Consider the following 20884-nt stretch of genomic DNA (forward strand, 5'->3'; position numbering starts at 1 on the left):
CGTTTTAATAAGTAATAAACTTACAGTTTTCTGTATTAGGTATCTCATGTTAAACGATAGATGCGTATCTGTGAGGACATTTAGTTACGATTTCACTGGTCTTAGAGTATCTTAGTAAATTAGAAAAAAGGCAAGTTAGAACGCTAATATATATATAAAGACAAGCATTAATGCAAAGGAGAAATAAAAAGAAAAATAGTCTTTTTAACCCTTCGTCGGTGCAGTGTTTAAAACTTAGGTCAGTAATGTGATGGGATATGATATAACCCGTGGCAAAATATCTCTTAAATTCAATAAAAGAAAACTCCAAGGAACGTTTGTACTTTTTAAGGTGTCACTATAGTATGCAATCTACCCCGAGGATGCGGTCTACCTGTGCATATTATTACCTGTGCTCTATTACAGTGTGCGGTCTATCGATCGCAATTAAAAATTTTTTTAATGATTTGCGCCAAATTATAAAATGCAAGAAAACTCTTTTTGAAAAAAAAAATTTATTAAATAAAAGGGGATTCTAATAAATAAAAAAAATGCATCCTAACTATTCACAAAAAAAATTATATGTAACCTATCTATTTACAAAATTATACCGCCTAATCATTATTAAAGCAAATAATCATTCACCTTAATTTAAGAGATAAACGCAGTCACTGATTCGAGCTTTAAAAAGTCATGTAGGCACTCTACTAAGAATTGGAAAAATAACCTAATCTATATACCTGACGTTCCATAAAAATGCGGGAAATCCTCTTCATCTTATCGCAGAATCCTTCAGCAGAAGTCGTTCAAATGAGACTGAAAATGTTGACGTGGATGATGCATATCTTTGCACCTGAACATGGCCGCTCGATCCCCTGTGTGTGCACTCCTGATGCAGAATCTGTATATTCCATGTTGCAATTCTAGTTGATTTAGGTTTGGTGGGCTATTCATCAAAATGGATGACGGAACCTGCTGCAACTTTCCTTTGGATAATGGGGACTAAAGTCGCCCCCTCTACGCTCAATGAAAAAAGTAGCAGCAGTCTGCCCCATTTTCAACCCGAACACCCAAGAGTCGTCGATCCGTGCTCCATGATGCCGTTGGTTTACCACTTAAGTATCGATGTCCCCCGATTCTGGAGCACCATCTCCTTCCATCATGCGTTCTCGGTTGTATTTTCGGTTCCACTTCGGAATTTCCGAAGTGGAAATTGAAACGTCAATAAACGTATTTTAACCTTTAATTGTGGCTTATTCCCATTTAAATATGAATTAATTTAAAATGCCACAAGAAAATAGCTTCAGAACAAGGAGCATATTAACTTGGGAAAGGATCACTACAGAAGTAGTGATTATTAATATTTTATTATATTTTTTTTTCGTTGTTGCGAGCTATGCCGATATCTTTTACCTTTATTTTACTATTAACTCGCATTAACCTTTTTCTTATAGATATATATATATATATATATATATATATATATATATATATATATATAGATATATATATATATATATATATATATATATATATATATATATATATATATATATATATATATATATGGAATATATTCAATGGTTGAATAGCAGAGGTTTTATCGGTCAATAATTGGCAAATAAAAGTCGTCAACTACTTTATTGATTTATTCGAATACGTTTCGCTTTTATTTTTAAAAGCATCATCAGTTCACTACAAATAAAAAAGATTTTTAGAATATAAGTAAACAAACCAACAGGGTTCATACTTACAAAAACAATTTGTAAGTATGAACCCTGTTGGTTTGTTTACTTATATTCTAAAAATCTTTTTTATTTGTAGTGAACTGATGATGCTTTTAAAAATAAAAGCGAAACGTATTCGAATAAATCAATAAAGTAGTTGACGACTTTTATTTGCCAATTATTGACCGATAAAACCTCTGCTATTCAACCATTGAATATATTCCAAATTTAATCAACGGTCGTATTTTTTACTATACAGGGTGGTCCTTAAGTAATTGTACAAACAGAAACCGTAGATTCTGCACTTTAAAATATTACGATTTAAGCCAACTTGCTTTAATAAAATGTTGATATTAAGAAAGATACAGGGTGTTAAAATGGAAATTTAAAATTTTATTTTTCGCTATAACTTTTACGTTTGTGCATATTTTTGGACAAAAATTTACAGTTGGATGCTGTTGCGTAGGATAAATTATAATTTTATACTTACTTTAATGTAACTAATAGAGGGCGCCACATATGCTACATATGTGGCACAAATTTGCGCTTAACTTTTTTGCTTTTTAAGATAGCTCTATTTGTGTTAAAAAATATTAAAGATACATTATTTTTACAAAGAAAAGGTATACTTGTTAGTAATCTGAAAATTCAACCGTTTTCGAGATAAACGTATTTTATGAGTCAGCTGCACAATAATTCTTAGTTTGATATTTGTGCGGTAAAGCACTGAATACCTGTAGATAAGCATAATTCATAGTTTATTCTTATTAAAACAACTTAAAGATGATAATGTAACATCACAAAATGCTTTGTTATATGTGCTAAATGTCTTATTGGAGAAAAGATATTTCATCTTCTTCTTTAGGTGCCGTATCCGTATTCAGACGTTGGCCGTCATCATGTTTACAATTTCCCTTTGCTATCGCTTCTTATGTTTCTATAATGGCGTTGTATTACTTTTTCTCTATTGTAAAATGCTAAAAACCCAAAACATGTGGTTTATGCAAGATGGTACACAACCACATTCTAGAGAGAAGGCAGTTAGAACAAACTTAAATACAACTTTTCTGAACGTTGGATTGGTCGTGGTAATCATATTCCTTGGCAATGTGGTGAGATATTGAATAAGACTACTTATTGTACATTGTTTACCCATTTTTATTAGGACAAATAGAAACTAGAGCACAGGTATTGAATAACACATATGTGTCCTGTTTTATAATACTTTTCCTACAAATCTAACCTAAAAGACTCAGCAATTTTACAAAAACATCATCGTTGTCCTAATAACCGATATTGTTATAAATATAGTAAACACACAGGCAATTTAGTTCAGCATGATATTAGTTCGTTAGTAAATCATAATAGTCCATTTGTTCGAGATGTAATTATAGTTACTCGTAAGCTGTAACGTAATCATATAAATAATTAATGGCATCGATATATTCATCCATTATACATTATAGCCACCACGTAGCCCCGAATTTAATCCGCTTGATTTTGGTGTATGGGGCGCATTAAAACAACGTGTCTATAAGAATCTCATAAACATTCGCAACCAACTATGGGAAGAAATAAATACTGCAGCAGTTTCTTTAGAACCAATGATACTCTTTAATATGAGACGATCTTTTATGGAATATATTGACAAAAGAATTAAAGAAAATGGTGGACATATCGAACATTTACTTTGACCAAAAATTATGTTATTTAGTTTAACTATTTCTTAATTTGGTTTGTAAACAAAATGTTTTGATTATGACTTTAATTTAACGTAAAACGTAATATAATTGATGTAAAATCCTATTATTCTGTTATTTTGTCAAATCCTATTATTAATTATCCTGATGATATATTTATTTTATTTAATATTTCGTTAACTATTAACTTTAGTTAAAGGCATTTTGTACCCAAATTCAGAAGTATTAATGTTTTTGTCTATTTTTTCTTCGTTGCCTGGAGTAATTGCCTTAGATCAGAATTATGCAGCTGATTTTTAAAATGCGATTATCTCGAAAACTGTTGAGATTTGAAGTTATTAATAAGTATACCTTTTTTTTGTTAAAATAATGTATCTTTAATAATTTTTATCCCAAATACAGGTAACTTAAAGAGGAAAAAAGTTAAGGGCAAATTTATACCACATATGTAGCATAAGTGGCGCCCTCTATCACTTACATTAAAGTGTGCATCAAATTATAATTTCTCATATTTAAAAGTACCCAGTTGTAAATTTTTATACATAAATGTTTACAAACATGAAAGTTATAGCGAAAAATAAAACTTTTATTTTGCACTTTAACACCCTGTATCTTTCTTAATATCAACATTTTATTAAAGTAATTTGGCTTAAATCGTAATATTTTAAGGTGTAGAATCTACTGTTTCTTTTTGTACAATTACTTAAGGACCACCCTGTATATATATATATATATATATATATATATATATATATATATATATATAAGTGTAATATCATACCCTTATTCATGTGAAGAGATAGCAGTTTGAATTCGTCTAAAAAGAGTTTATTATCGTTAAAATTCTACAATATAAATGATTAACAATAATAACATAACTAACATAACTTAACAAATATACAAACCTAAAAAGAGAATCAAGAACAATGCTATTTCTTACGCCATTAAGTAATTTGACAATTGTACCATACAATTCACAATGTGTCAATGTCAATAAAACTTAAACAGTCATACAACCTAAAACTTTAAATAACTAAAAATAACTAAACCCTGCTGTTTCACTTAAAATAAACATAGGTTTACTTTTACATCCCCCTACCAAAAAGGTATGATAAACCGTCTAAGTATATGGTTTATCACAAGGCATCAATTTTGAAATATGGAAATAATTCATATCATTCTTTTTGTATCCAATATCTACTTCATATAATGTATTTGAAATTTGTTTTTTTATTTGAAATGGACCTACTCTTACTTCGTCAAGTTTTTTTCTATTTAGTTTTGATTTATTTTCTACATATGCCCAATCTCCCTCTTTAAATTCATAGGATTTTCTATTTTTGTCATACAGTTTTTTATTATATTCATGATGTCGTACCGAATTTTTATAGGCTATTTCTTTATCTTTTGATACATTTGTTGTCTCACACAGTTCCTCGGGAACAATCGGATCTGCTTTTCCAAAAAGCAAATATTCTGGGCTATATCCGGTTGCAGAATGATCTGTTTTATTGTATTCCTCTATACATTCTTCAGCTATTTTTGTCCATGCTCGAATTCTAGTTTCATTTTGTTTACATCTTATTCTGTTAACTAAGGTCTGATTAAGTCTTTCATTTAATCCATTCGAGAATGGACTGTCTACTGCTGTAAAAATTAATTGAATATTTAAATGTTTCATATGATTTCTAAATATTTTGGAATTAATTCCTGGATACTGATCTGTTAATAATGTTTTTATGGGGTGTTTATCTTGAATTTTGGCGATTAATTTTATGAAATCATCTGTGGTCTGATTTTTAGAAGTAACTGCAAACGCATATCTGGTGAAGTGATCTACAAGTAAGTGGAGGTATTTTTTTGTCGAACGATTGCCACCAAATCCTCCTATTGTATCTAAGGACATTATCTCAAAAGGTTCTTTTGCTGGACCCAATTGTGACAAAAGACCATATTTTGGACCGATTCTTGTTTTATTTTTACAGCAGATCTCGCATTTTTGACAGATATCCTTTGCTAATGAATCTATATTCTTAATGTAGTAAAAATTTCTAATTTTGTTTGTTACTTTACCAGCACAAACATGACCATAAAATTTATGAACTTTTGTTATTAACTTTTTTCCAAAATCTTTGGATAAAATTATTTTTTTTTCATTCTTCCTTAATTTATAAAATATATCTTGGTTCAAAATTGTTCCTCTCATTGTATCTATAACTTGTCGATTATTATTTTGGTCTTGTTTTATCTCAGTTAATGTGACTAGGTTTACTGTTCTTATGAATGTTTCTGCATTTTTCATATTTTCCAAAACTGGGTTTCTAGAAAGGCAGTCTGCTTCTACATTTTCTTTTCCAGGTTCATATTTAATGTCGAAGTCAAATTGTGAAAGAAAATGTGTCATATCTCCTAATTCTTCATCTGGTCTTGTACGAAGTTCTCTTCCCTCAAGGGGTTTATGATCAGTAATAACGAGAAATTTTCTTCCCATTAGCCAGTATTGCCAAAATTTTATTGCTTCTTTAATTGCCAGGCATTCTAAAAAAATAGCCTTTTTATTTTTTTGATATTTGTTCAATTTTTTTGAAAAGTATGCTACGGGTTTCATTTCTCCATCTCTTTGTTTTTGTTTCAGAACCGCACCAATTCCTAGAACACTAGCATCTGTATATATAGTTGTAGGAGCATTTGGGTTAAAAATGGCTAGTATAGGTTCAGAACAGAGGATATTCTTTGCCCTATCAAAAGCTGTTTGGCAGCTTAAAGACCAGTGGAATTTGATATCTTTTCTAAGTAAATTATGTAGTGGCTCTAATAACCTAGCTGAATCTTTTATATATTTGTGGTAAAAATTTACTTTTCCCAAAAACTGTCGTACTTTTTTTTTCGTGTCTGGTGCTGGAAAATCTCTGATCGATATTAAATTATCATGTAACGGACGAACTGAATTGTTTCCCACAATGTGTCCCAAATATTTAACCTCTTCTCTTGCAAAATTACATTTTAGAAGTTTGAGCCTAAATCCCTCTTCAATAATTGCTTTCATAAGTCTTTCTATATGGTCTAAGTGTTCTTCAAATGATAATGAGAATATTAAAATGTCATCTATGTAGTTTATACAAAATGAATTTAAATTATGCTTCCTGATAATATTACTTAAAATTCTTTGAAATATTGCGGGAGATGTTTTAAGCCCAAAAGGTAAGCATTTCCATTGCCAATGACCACTTTGGGTAACAAAGGCTGTCTTGTATTTATCTTTTATCCGAACTGGAATACACCAAAAAGCAGAATTTATATCTAAAGTAGTAAAGAACCTAGCATTCCTTGTTTTGGTCAAAATCTCGTCAATTAAAGGAAAAGGTTGGGGTTCAGGAATAATTAGTTTGTTTAACTCACGAAAGTCAATGCACAATCTTGTTTTAGATCCTTCATCTTTTTTAAAAGCCAATGTAACAGGTGCTGCAAAAGGTGAAGATGATTCTTCTATTAAATTTGCTTTTAATAATTGTCCTATTTGAAATTCTATCTCTTTTTGGTCTTCTATCGAGCATCTATAGGGCCTTTTTGCAACAAATTTATGTTCTAAAAGTTTAATTTGAGCTTCATTATTTTGAACCTGCCCAATGTCAAATTTATGTTTTGCAAAAATATTGTCATATTTATTTAGTAATATTTCTATTTTATTTTTCTGATATGGCAATAAATGTTCTAATTTTGCTTCAAAAAGTTGTGTGGGAATTCCCTCATTAAAGTTTATGGAGTATTCTGTAATATTAATATTATAATTAAATTTTTCGATTTTTTCTTCAATTTTTCCGTATAATCTTTGATAAATTTCTAAATCAAAATCTTGTTTCATTTGAAAATTTAAAATGGAATCTAATCCGAGTAGAATATCGTACTCAAAATATTCATCATTAATTACAAAAAGATTAATATTTTTCTCAATTTTATTAATTTTCAGTTTCGCAATTAGTTTTCCTGTAAAATTTGTTCTGCCATTTATCGTTTTAAACATATTCCTATCTTCTTGAATATCTAATCCTAACTTTCTTGCCACCTTCGAATTCAGAAGAGTAACATTTGAGCCTGGGTCATAAACTCCACATAATTCTTTATTATTTAGGAATACTTTTAATTTGATCAATGGCAGCAAATCTAGTTTTTTTGTTCAGTTACTGTTTCATTTAATATCTCCTGTATAGCAATATTATTAATATATTTAATATCATTTGATTTGTTTTCTTTTGTTACCTTTTTATCTTTTTGCTTTAAACGGCATATTGCCTCTGGATGAAACCTCCCAGGGAATCCTTTTTTATCACAATATTGACAAGTAGTTTTCTGTTCTTCTGGTATTATAGTAGTTTTTTTATAAAAATTTGGTTTTGTCTCCAATTTATTCTTCTTTTTTATAACTAAACTTTCCAATTTTCGTAATTCCCCTACCAATTTTTCCATTGTTGTAACGTCAGCTCTATTAATATTATCTTGTATATAAATTGGCAAATTTGTTACAATTAAATCAATTAGTATATCAATGGAAAAATCATTCTTTATATTTAGCAATAAATTTTCTTTTCGAAACGCATAATCAACAATACTACCACCTATATACCTAAAAGAATAAGCTTGCCTATGATTATGCCAACCTGTTTCACAAAAACTATCTAAAAAATTAATTTTCCATACCTCATAACTGTTATCTAAGCCTAATGTTATTATTTTTGATTCAAACCATTCTTTTGCTATTCCATCAAGAAACAAACGTAGAATCAAAATCTTGTCTTCATCAGCAACCACCTCACATCGCAAACATTCTGATTCGAAGGTCTTGAGCCATGACTCCGTTGGAACATTATTTCCATCAAAATTTCGAAGTACAAAATCATCTTTTATTTTTTTTAAATTTTTCTTTTCAACTTTAGGTAAATTTGTGTCATTAAATTTCTGGAGCAACTCAGCAAATGATGGAAATTGTTCAGTTGTTTCTATCTTCTCATACACTGGTAATAAGGTCTGTTGTAAGTACTCACTTTGATAAACCACATCACCATCTGAATCAAAATAAATCTCCTTCAAATTGTCTTCTAATGCTATAGTACATGTTCTAAAGGATCCTCTTGTTTTCATAGATGCTAACATATTCTTCACTTTTTTCAGATGAAATAGTTCAGAATGATCAATTTGAAGTTGTTTTTCAAAGGGGATTTCATAATAAAAACGGGACCCTGTTGGCTGCAGCCACTTAAATTTATATACATTTTTCTTACTATCACTACTGTTTGCTTCTATAGCCATGCAAATTCTCATTGATGTAAAATTCATTTTGTCCAAATAACGGCTTGGAAATTTATAGTTATAACTATATTTGTTTTTATCAGCTTAAGTTCTTGATTTATAAGTGTAATATCATACCCTTATTCATGTGAAGAGATAGCAGTTTGAATTCGTCTAAAAAGAGTTTATTATCGTTAAAATTCTACAATATAAATGATTAACAATAATAACATAACTAACATAACTTAACAAATATACAAACCTAAAAAGAGAATCAAGAACAATGCTATTTCTTACGCCATTAAGTAATTTGACAATTGTACCATACAATTCACAATGTGTCAATGTCAATAAAACTTAAACAGTCATACAACCTAAAACTTTAAATAACTAAAAATAACTAAACCCTGCTGTTTCACTTAAAATAAACATAGGTTTACTTTTACATATATATATATATATATATATATATATATATATATATATATATATATATATATATATATATATTTATATATTTTTTAATTTTAATTTACATTCCTGGTTTCCGACGCTTATGAACAAATTAGACCATCTTTAGCCAACATCGAGTCTCCCCATAAGGAACCAAAACTACCATGACGAATTTCTCATAAATCACGTCGTTCTGGGATCTCTGATTGTAAGGGTATATTACTGTAAAGAAGTGGGAGGGGCGGGGTGGTTGTCACAATCCACAAACTGCCACAATCGGCCCACCAAACATCCAACAGGAGCAGTATCTATTGAATATCTCGACGACAGTCATTATCGGGGAACCAGAATGGTAAAAGGGAGGATGATTAGGTAATATTTTATACATGAAAAAATCATAAAATGTTCAATAAATTTGCACAAATAAAATAAAATAAATGTAACAGAAATTTTTTATCTCAGAAACTATTAAAGAAAACTAAATTCCTTTTAAAAACTAAACAAAGATGAGGTATCTTGTCTAGACCGACGATAAATCTGTTGTAAAAAAACTGCTGAGCCTATCAACAAACATAGTAGATATTGTAAAACAGATTGGGAAGTAGACGTGGAATATTGTATAGGCAGGGTTAAAGGGACAATAAGTCGTATAAATGCCGAACAATTTCATGAGGTTAGTATATTAGCATTCAAAGATATTTGAATATCATGGAAATATAACAGAGTACAGAAATATCAGGGCTTTATAGAGTTTTCTAAAATACCCTCAAACAAGTATACAAAAGAAGTCAGATGAATACTGTCGGATTAGTGAGGACACCCTGAAAGAACTTTTTAGAGTACACTCTCCTAAATCTTAAAAAAATTTATACCACTAGACAAATGTCAGCAAAATAAACATAAGGCCATAACTTATGGCTTTAGAGAAAACTGACGTGTGGCAAAAGAAGTGATAGATCAGATCAAAAGCACATGAGCAATAAATTAATTTGTGAATAGTGAATATTACTACAGTCTAGCCAAAGACTGGGATACATAGCAAAAACATGGAGACTCATAAGACTAGCTTTTATTGCAAGATCGTAGAGAAATAGCTAAAATCTTAAAATCGATAAAACTAATGTTATTTATGTAGAAGTTTCTAGTAGAAAAACTGCTCAATAAGCATATTAGGGATGGTTTATTGATTGAAAGCGATAATGTACGTATAGAGCAAGATTTTTCTAAAAGGAATAGACAAAATCAGATGTAGATATACACAACATTAATGGGGAATAGAGTTCTAGCACTATTATGTATTTTCTCCTCAGTTGTGAGATAGACGGGCTGTTAATTAGATTCAGCAACTATATACATTATGTCCAGGGCTATGTGGATGACCTAATCATCCCTCGGCAACTTTAATGGCACAGTCAGAGATAAAATAGAACATGGTTTACTATACGTCAAATCTAGATAGACTTCATATGTAGTGCTTAATTCAAGCCATCTGAAGTTAAAATCATGAAATTTACAAGAAGGAATTTAGAGGCATTAAGTCCTCTAAGCCTGAGTGGTACCAATATAAATCTAGTGAGTAAACTATTTGTACTTAAGGTAATATTAAACTCAAGTCTTACTTGGAATTATTAAATCATGTAGATATCAAAAAGCAGTGACTATATAGCCAGACGCACTTATGGAAAAATGTAGGTTTAAAACCACACGTGCTATACTGGATTTATAACATGGTCGTAAACCTTACAACTAGATATGTATCAGTGATATGGTGGCGCAAAGGTGTCGCAAAAAAGTGCCATTCTTCAGCTAAGCAATGTGCAAAAACCTGTTTTCCTGGCTTGCTTCCGATTATCAGGGAAAATCGGGGAAACCGAATTGATGATCACTTTTAACAATATGGTACCCATATACAGGCTCAAAGTACCTTTTCAAGTAGACATCTGCCCAGACGAAGGATAAGCTAGAATAAACACGCAGCTCAGGCTGCAGACCTAGGCTGCGAGCTTATGCCTGCTACACAGACGTTTCTAAACTGCAGAATAGTTAATTATAAAAATTGTCAGTCGTGTTGGAAATGTAAATATTTCTGTTCCAACTAGAGACATCTTTATAGGCAGAGATTCATGAAACCTTGCATTGTACAAGAGAAATTCACGTAAGAGCTTTCGAACTAAAGCAGAGCAATGCACGTACAAATAGTCAAGCAGCAGTGCAGTGGCGGATCTAGACATCTGCCTTGGGGAAGCAACTTTTAATTTGTGGGAACTTCCAATGAAATACCAACCAGCAGACATAAACAACATAAACCCAAACTACATAAAAGACATAAAAAATAGTTTTTCTTTAAGTTTGTACCTTCTTGGGGGGGAATTTCCCTTTTTTCACCCCCGTGTATCTTCTATTGTAACAGTAGGGACTCTTAGTTGCCCTAAGGTTAACTATAGTCTAGTGAGGGAATGCGAAAAATAACTTGACTGACTAGAACAAAACAGTATCACACTGTACTAAAAGTATCCCACTGTAGTAACAGTAGTACCGTCATCAAATGGACAAAAACCTTTAAAAAAAACAGAAATCATCTAAGAGTCATAGCAGACTTGCTGTATATGCGCACGCCAAAAATGAGGCTGTTTTATGGAGACCTAATTTTTAGTTTTATGAGACAAGCAGCATCTGGGTTACCTGCGTCACTTACATACAATGGGGCTGTTCTATGGAGACATAAGCTGCAGATTTTAAAGTAGAGAACCTGAAACAGTTAACCATATTATTTTATGAATGCGAGTAACTAGATCGAATTTTGTACTGGGTATCATGTATTAATAGAATATGTACAATAACCTAATTTATCTGCAGTATAACCAATTCATGACAATGAAGGTTTCCGAAAAACAAATAATAAAAAAAGAAGAAAGGCGACACCATCTCGGCTGCCTGAAATATTATGTGAAAGGCTGGGATAAAAACAAGCTCACTATGATGAATTCATCGCTGAAATACTGCAAAAAACAAGCATGAAGTAGCTCAGAGTCATAACAGGCATATACGCAACTCAAAGAGCACCCGAATACAATGGGACTGGGGCTCTACAAACAGCTGCACATTATGTAGCAGAGAACCTGAAATAATCAACCCTGCTTCAAATGACTATCAGGCATTGAATCGTAGACGGTGAACACTTTTTGAAGACTACTAAGTGACCCAAAAAATATACATAACGCAACTGCTAGATATCTGTTCAAGCTGGTAGAGGGTTCTAGAATTCTGGAATGGGTATCTTGAAGAAATGGAACATGTGCAGTAAGCCAGGTGGCTGTGGTTTTATAACAAACAAAACATCCGAAGAAAAATCTAAAGTCCTTATAAGAAAATAAATTTGTGCTTATCCTTAAATTTTGGTATTAAAAAATTAGAACAAGGACCTTCTAATTGGATCATTTTATAATACTTTTTTAAGAGGAATCAGTAAACGAATTATTACCAGAGCAGAATATGCAACAAAAAAAAATATAAAAAGCTACAGAAAACCTATATGTGTCGATTACATTAACTTGATTTCATTGTAATCATAGAAGTCCTCTACCGATACCTCTGAAAAGAGCGATTTATTATTTACAAACTTGTCACATCTGCACTCATTGAGGTGAAGATGTTAGGATTACATTGGCGGAGCTCTTATAAGATAAATGGTTATATTTCGTGTATTGTTTAGGTGGAAAACTATTATATTATTAGTTTTATTATTATTAAAATATGATTTAGTTGTTTAATGTTACTAGAACGGTAATGTCATAAATGCAACTGAATCGTAATATCTGCCTTGTGTTTGTTTATGGATCAGGATAAAAGGGTGTTGACAAAGATCAGGTAAAATATGCTATATATATATATATATATATATATATATATATATATATATATATATATATATATATATATATATACCTGAAAGAGAAAGGGGCTGCAAAAAATATATGAATCTCTTTATTGGTATAGTCCACAACGAAATTTGGATCTGACTACGACGATCCTGATACTTATTTGACTTAGATATTTGGCATGTTCAATAGATAAATAAGAAATGAGCTATGAAAATGGTGTTTACTGGTTAGCTTGATTAACTAAGACTATAAACAAAACTAGTAATGGAACATGAAGGATGCTATATATCGATTTAGAGTAAGAAGCTTAATAATCTTCTCTGTCGAGAAAAGAAATTGTGATAAAGGGAGATCTGTGACCCTGCAAAAAATGTAATTGTCAGGGATATATAAATCAAACGAAAAGTGAAAATGAGAAAAATTACAAGAAACTACAAAAATAGGGAATAAATATACAACTGCAAAAGACAAGTTGTTCAGTTTAAACAAAGTCATGTACGGTGAATTTATGAGAGTCGAATACACGAGAAAACAGAAATAAAATATTGTCCAAAAACGGCTGAACAGAATTTTGATAAATACAATAGAGAAAAGTTTTCTATAAAAGGACAGAGTAAAATAGCGACCTAAAAGACAGGTATAATTCAACGTATATTGTTAATAACCTTTAAAATATAAACATATTATGCACTATGATCTGTCTTTATACTACCACATTATTTAAAGAACATTATTATGTCTTCTAGTTTTATATCATGAAATGCATCGAAATTTTTATCCGTTAATAATTCCAACCAAAGTTTCCATTTTCAGGTACATATGAATGTCTTTTTAATAAGTCATGGATCCTAAGGTATATATTGCAATTACCGTGTACAGATTCCTGAATTTTCCCTATATTACTATCTGGATATACTCCCGGATCGGCTACGATAGAATGAAGTGTCACCGGTTGGATCTTCGTACATGTGGGTCCCACTGTTCTATTGGAACACACATGTCACTCGGAGCTGGGGTTTTACAAAAATTTGTGTGTGTGTGTGTGTGTGTGTGTGTGTGGTAAATAAATATATTTTTTAGAAGAAAAGAAACATCGAAATATTCAGCAAAAAATACTACAAGGCCGAAATGTGGTACAAACACTTAACTCATTCAACTCATTGCTTTGGTCTCCTGAAATTAGTTTCTTCTTCTTCTTATGGTACCTATCCGTTACGGATGTTGGACACTAACATGGCTATTCTGACTTTGTTGACTGCTGCCCTGAAAAGTCCGGTAGTGGTTAAGTTAAACCATTTTCGCAGGTTATGCAGCCAAGATATTCTTCTTCGACCTGGACCTCTTTTCCCATGCACTTTACCTTGAAGTATGGTCCGAAGGAGGTCATATCGTTGTTCATTGTGCATTATATGGCCCAGGTATTCTAGTTTGCGACGTTTTATGGCTATGACTAGTTCGCGCTCTTTGCCTATTCTATGTAGTACTTCTTTGTTGGTAACTCTGTCTATCCAGGAAATCCGAAAAACGATCCTTTATTTCCAATTTTATATTGTGGCTGTTAAAGATTTTTTTCATTTTGACGAAATTTTCTTGCCTTCTCGATCCTTATCTTAATTTCCGTCGATTGGTCCCACTGTGCATTTAAGTTTGCACCCAGATAACATAAGTTGGTGATTTGTGTTATAGGTTGTTGGTTAACTAGTAATTGACCAGGTGGTATCCTGTTTTTGCTTATAACCATGTATTTGGTTTTTTTGATGTTAAAATCAAGCTCAAACCTGCTACTCACTTCTGCCACCCTGGCAGTCTGCAAAGACTGTCTGCAAAAATGAGAGTATCATCAGCGTATCTTATGTTGTTCAATCGTTCTCCGTTTATAAGTATTCCCTCGTCTATGTCCGTTAGCGCTAGGTTCATAATGTGCTCTGAATATGTATTGAACAATAATGGAGACAATATACATCTCTGTCGCATACCTCTTTTTATCTTTATGTCGTCTGTTAACTGATCCCCAACTCTAACTGAAATTAGTTTACGAACACCAATAACAATCTACAAGTTGGTTGTACATCCAATTTTAACGTATGGATCAGAATGTTGTATGAAAGAGAAGAACACACTGGAAGTGGTAAAAACAGTCTATTTAAGAAAAGACTGTCGGATATCCCGATTGAATCACATCCCAAACGATAAAATAAGAAGATACAATACCGTAGATACAATAAAATCTAAACAACTTGTATGATACTGGCATGTAATGAAAATGAAAGACAAACGATGGCCAAAACAGGCATTAAACTATGTTACATACAATAAAAGAAGAAGAGGATATCAGTATTAGAATTAAGAAAAAGATTCAGAGGAATAAATGGGGAAGAATGGATCGATTGAAAATTGTGGAGATCAAACATAGGAGTTGCTACTGAAAGGTTCTTATAGAGAATACATCTCAAGGACAGCAACCCCGGATTGGGAGTCTTACGTTGCTATAAAGTGAGTTCCTTCTAAATCGTAAACATCCTATAATATTATCAGTAACAATGTAATACAAAACTAATTTCACTGCATTTAAAGGGGTTTTACCAATATATTTAGTGGCTTTATAGATTTATAGAGGAGGATCACCTACACTTTGGGCTGACGGCATAAGGTTTATCTCCAAAAATTGGTAACAAAGAGCACAAAATCGTGTAGAATGGAGGAGTTTAAGAGAGGCCAATGTCTAGCAGTGGACGTGATAAATAAAGGCTGAATGATGATGATGATTTAGTGGCTAGGCATACGCATGTATGCCTAGTAAAAGCACTAATGATGGAATAGTCATTACAAAAACATACTGTGATATAGTCCGAAAGGGGACTTTTAAGTAAATATACCTTTTAAACAGGATTTATTTATTAAAATTTATGGTTAATCCTGGAAAACTCACAATATACCCAAAAGCTGTTGGCCATTTGCCCTGTTGTGAATTTTAAAGCTTTTTCAGCTCTTTTATCTGTTCGATAGAATTCGTGTAGAAAAGATATGATTATGTTCCAACCCTAGCTGTATTGACCAAGTCCTAGTACTTATAATACATATTGAAGGTACATATTGAAGGTGTTTTCAAAGAAAGCAAAAGCTTTGGCCATCTTCATAGACATAGATTTATCGGTCATACAACAATTTTTGGAATAAGGCTTATTTACAAGCTTCGGAAAAAATCCCATGCTTAAGGACGGACTTTCTTATAAATAACATGCTTTCGAAAAGAAAGTTTCAAGTAATTATGGGAAATTCCACAAGTAGAGTGAGGAAATTTGGTAAGAGACTACCCCAGCGTTCTATATTGGCACCTATTTTGTTTTGAGTATTGATTGCAAGTATATTTGGCAGGCAATCTAAGAAGTTCGAACCACATGCTAGAGACATGCTTCTTGATGTGAATAATAATGTGGCAGAAAAATAGCTCAATGTGATCTTCAAAAAGCAACACGTTGATAAAACATTGACTTGTAAAGAACATCCAATAAAACTAGCTGCTAAAATTGTGTTTCGAAGTAATATCCTTCATAAGCGATGTGACATTACATAGAAATTTTTAGACACCCTAAGAATATCTGTACTTGGTCTGGTCTTTTTCGGCAGCTGACCATATCTCTCCACCTTATCCCTCCACAAGTTCTTCGAAAAAAAAAAGGTGCTCTTATGATAAAAGAATGTAAAAAAATAACCACGAACATTCAAATTTCAGTGCATAAAGTTTTAAGAGTAGTTAAGCGGCAAAAACTGTCGGTTAAAAAAAGTGAAAAAGATATTTGTCCCAAGCAACAGCCAAACAACTGTCCGAGTCAAAGTTCGACGTTGTCACTTTCGGGTAGATGACACGGATGCAAAAATTATCTCCACAAATCTACAATTTACCGTGTATTGCAAAAAAAATCACCTGGTGTTGAATTATCAAGAGAAACATGGATACGTCCCAATAGAGCTGGCACAGACCATATTAAATGTACAGACTTATTAAACAAGTCGTTAAGCTATCATCCTCTATGTGCGAATGTGGTGCTAAAAATAACCGTACAACATGTAGTGGAGTAGTACCAACTCAGGAATTATGAAGGCAATCACGAAGATTTTCTGTTGGCTAGGAATTAAAACCAATTTAGCTTTAAATAAGTTTAATTTATGGTTGTGATTATATAACGTCGTTGTTTTTGCAATTTTGTGTCAAAATGTGTATATGGTATACTATACGATAAATAAATAAACCTAGATATAATCATGTATTTTGTTTTCTCGATTATTATTGATTGTAGGAATACCAATAAGTCGTACAACCTAAAAAGTTATGTCTATTATTTTACTGAGAAGATTATTTCCGGACGCAGAATAAATAATAAGTGATTACCAGTGTGGCTTCCGACCCGAAAGATTAACAATAGATCACATGTTCATCTTACTGCAACTTCTAGAAAAGAGTTGGGAATTGCGACAGGTTGTCTGTTAGACAAGAGACTCAGTAAAACACAGGTTTATATTAAAATAAAAATATATTTGGAACAAATAAATAACAAAATAAAGTAAACGGTAATTACGGTGTGGTAATACACATCTCTAACCGAGATACAGGCCAACCGATTCTAATCTCAGAAGTTCAGAAGGCTATCGACCAAGCGAAACGAAGGAAGGCTTCTGGTCCTGACGAAATACCTGCATAATTGTTAAAACTATTAGATAATGAGAGTGTTGCGATTATCACATCCTTCTTTAATAAGATATACAGCAGCGGCAAATTACCAGACAACTGGTTAGAATCGATATTTATAACTATTCCCAAGAAAAAGAATATCAGACAGTGTAGCGACTATCGACTTATCAGTTTAATGAGTCACACGCTCAAAATTTTTATGAAAATATTATATTTTCATATATAAACTTTGTGAGGGGATAACTGGTATGGATACTCGAGAAGCTCTTTTTTGCATGCGAATACTCTTACAAAAGAGCATTGAGTTTAGGAAAAATATTTACGTATGTTGTATAGATTTCGAAAAAGCCTTTGATAGAGTACCACATACATTATTATTTCAATGCTTAGACTCGGTTGGTCTGGACACGTATGGCATTAGATTGCTCAAAACTCTTTACTACAATCAGACCGCTTGTGTTAAGGTGGACCAAGAGGTTTCAGCTAAAGGTTCTATTAAGCGTGGTGTCAGACAGGGATGTGTTATGTCACCGATGTTGTTTAATGCCTACACTGAACCAGTTTTTGAAATAGCGTTAAATAATCGCAGCGAAGGTGTTAAGATCGGTGGTGAAATTATTAACAACATCAGATACGCCGATGACACCGCAATAATGGCAGAGAGTCTAGAAGATCTTCAAACCCTGTTGAATGCTGTAAACAACGAATACCCTGAAAAGGGCTTAACAATCAACGCAAAAAAAAACAAAATGGATGGTGGTCGGAAAAATTAATATCGAAGACTCAGTACTAAGATTAGATAACAAAATCCTGGAAAGGGTGGAACACTTTAGATATCTGGGTAGCTGGATTGACTGCAGGGTTGAAAGTGACGAGGAAATTTCGACCAGAATAGAACTCGCACGGAAAAACTTTATTAACTGGCGTTCTGTATTATGCAGTAGAAGTCTGTCGTTGACCATACGTTTAAGAGTATTGAAGTGCTACGTCTGGTCCACTTTGTTCTATGGATGTGAAACCTAGACAACAAAAATAAAAAATCTTAACAAATTAGAAGCGTTATGGTGTTACCGTCGCATGCTCAGAATCCCGTGGACAGCACACATATCTAACGAACGCGTACTAGAGACCGTGCACAAAGAGCCAGCATTGATCAACATCATCAAAATGAGAAAGGTCCAATACCTCGGTCATATAATGAGAGGACCTAAATATCGCTTACTCCGGTTAATCATTCAGGGCAAAATCGAAGGAAAACGTTGGGTCGGAAGAAAACAACTGTCCTGGCTGCGTAACATTAGACAATGGACAGGTCGAACGGTCGAGGAACTGTTTCATCTAGCTGCCGACCGAGAATGATTTCATCAGCTTGTCAATATGACCATAGCCAACGCTTGAATACAAGCACGGCAGACAAAGAAGAAGAATACATATGTGGAAAAAACAGAAAAGGACAGGTCAAAGGAATCGAGATAGAACTGGTCGATCAGCACTCGGTCTGACGAGAAGCGGACAGAGACTAATTAATATTTAGTGAAGATCAATACTCCAAGACCGGGTACGGAACTGTCTGTCGAAACACTCTGTCGGAATTCCGACGGTTGGCCTCCAGTCAATACCAAGAACCCCGGTGAAGTTCCCACTAGATCAGCACTCTAGCGAAACGCGACTCTCTCTTGTAGCGTACGCTGTTTTATATCGTCGTAAGCCTTTTATCTCCTCTAGCGTGAGTCGAGAGAAGACAAACGTTTAGTTTAGTTTAGTTGTGAACAAATTCGCATCGTTACAGAATACAACAGAGATACATCAAATTTTTGTAGAGCGTATGACCCTGTAAACTGATCTACACCGTGGAAGGTAATGGTAGAAATGGGAGAAACCAGAAAGCTGGTAGGGTTAGCCGGGATTTGTAAGCAGAATTCATGTGCACATATTAGAATTGGAAGTAGTACCTCAGATGAGTTTCAAATCTAAGGGATCTAAGACAAAGCGATCTACTTTCCCCTTTAATATTCAACTTTGCTTAGAACACGTAGTTAGGAAAGCACTAGAATTATCAAATGGCTTAATAAGTACATGGTAGTTACCAAAAATTCATTACTAAGATCGATTATATAAACGATCCAATAAGATTATATTCGAGCGTATTACTCCTTAGCGGCGCTCTTAAAATTGCTGACAAAGACAGTTAAAATAAAGGAATATAAAATTATAGTTCTCTCCATAATAGCATATGAAATTAGGGCGTGGACATTAAACAAGTGTGAAACAACAAAATTATAAGTCTTAGAAAGGAAGATCCTTCGGACGATCTTTGAGCCTTGTAGAGACGAGATAACAGGAGAGTGGAGAGGAAGATATAAGCAGAAATTCCAAGCACTCTATAAAGACGAAAACATAGTACGATATACCAAGGCAAATCATATAAGATATGAAGGACATCTACTGAAAGCGAATGATGAAAGACTATACAATCTTCTGAAAAAGTCCGATGGCAGAAGGTCAGTTGGTCGCTTAAGAAAAAGATGAAAGGATGCAGTAACGATTGATCTAAGTAAGATGGGAGTACACCAATGGGAGATTGCTGCACAAGACCGGTAAGAGTGGAGGAAAACAGTAAATGCATCCAAGACTCACTTAGAGTTGTAGACCAAAGAAAGAAGAAAAAGATTGGGTTTTAATTCATTAGCTATCAGATAAAATGTATGTACTTATTTCTACAAATTATGCTAGGTATCGGCTATAATTATCGCGCTACCTGCAAAGCAGTTATTCATTCGTTATCCCATTTCGGAAACGGTTAGAACTTTTCTCATTTTAAATAAAAATAAAATTATCCTAGGCTGTCCCTTTCCTGATTCCTTCCGGGGTGGGTATATTATTTGACGTTTGTCTTTTCGCTTTTATTTTAAGATGAGTATTATTTTTATGACGTTAGAAGGTTTTCCTGTTTATTTAGGAATTTATCTATTTATTTAATTTATTTTAATATTTTATCTCTATTACATCGTGCAATCTCACCGTCTCGAATACTTTCGTCAAATCTACTAAGCACGTAATTTCAGGTGTGTTGAATTCAAAAGATTTTTTCGTTAGATCTGGCATCTGTAAATGCTAGTTGCTAGTCTTTTATTTCTATTAATTCTTCTATATTATCTTTCAATTTTTCGG

The sequence above is a fragment of the Diabrotica undecimpunctata genome, chromosome 4 (assembly GCF_040954645.1).
Source record: "Diabrotica undecimpunctata isolate CICGRU chromosome 4, icDiaUnde3, whole genome shotgun sequence".
NCBI lineage: Eukaryota > Metazoa > Arthropoda > Insecta > Coleoptera > Chrysomelidae > Diabrotica > Diabrotica undecimpunctata.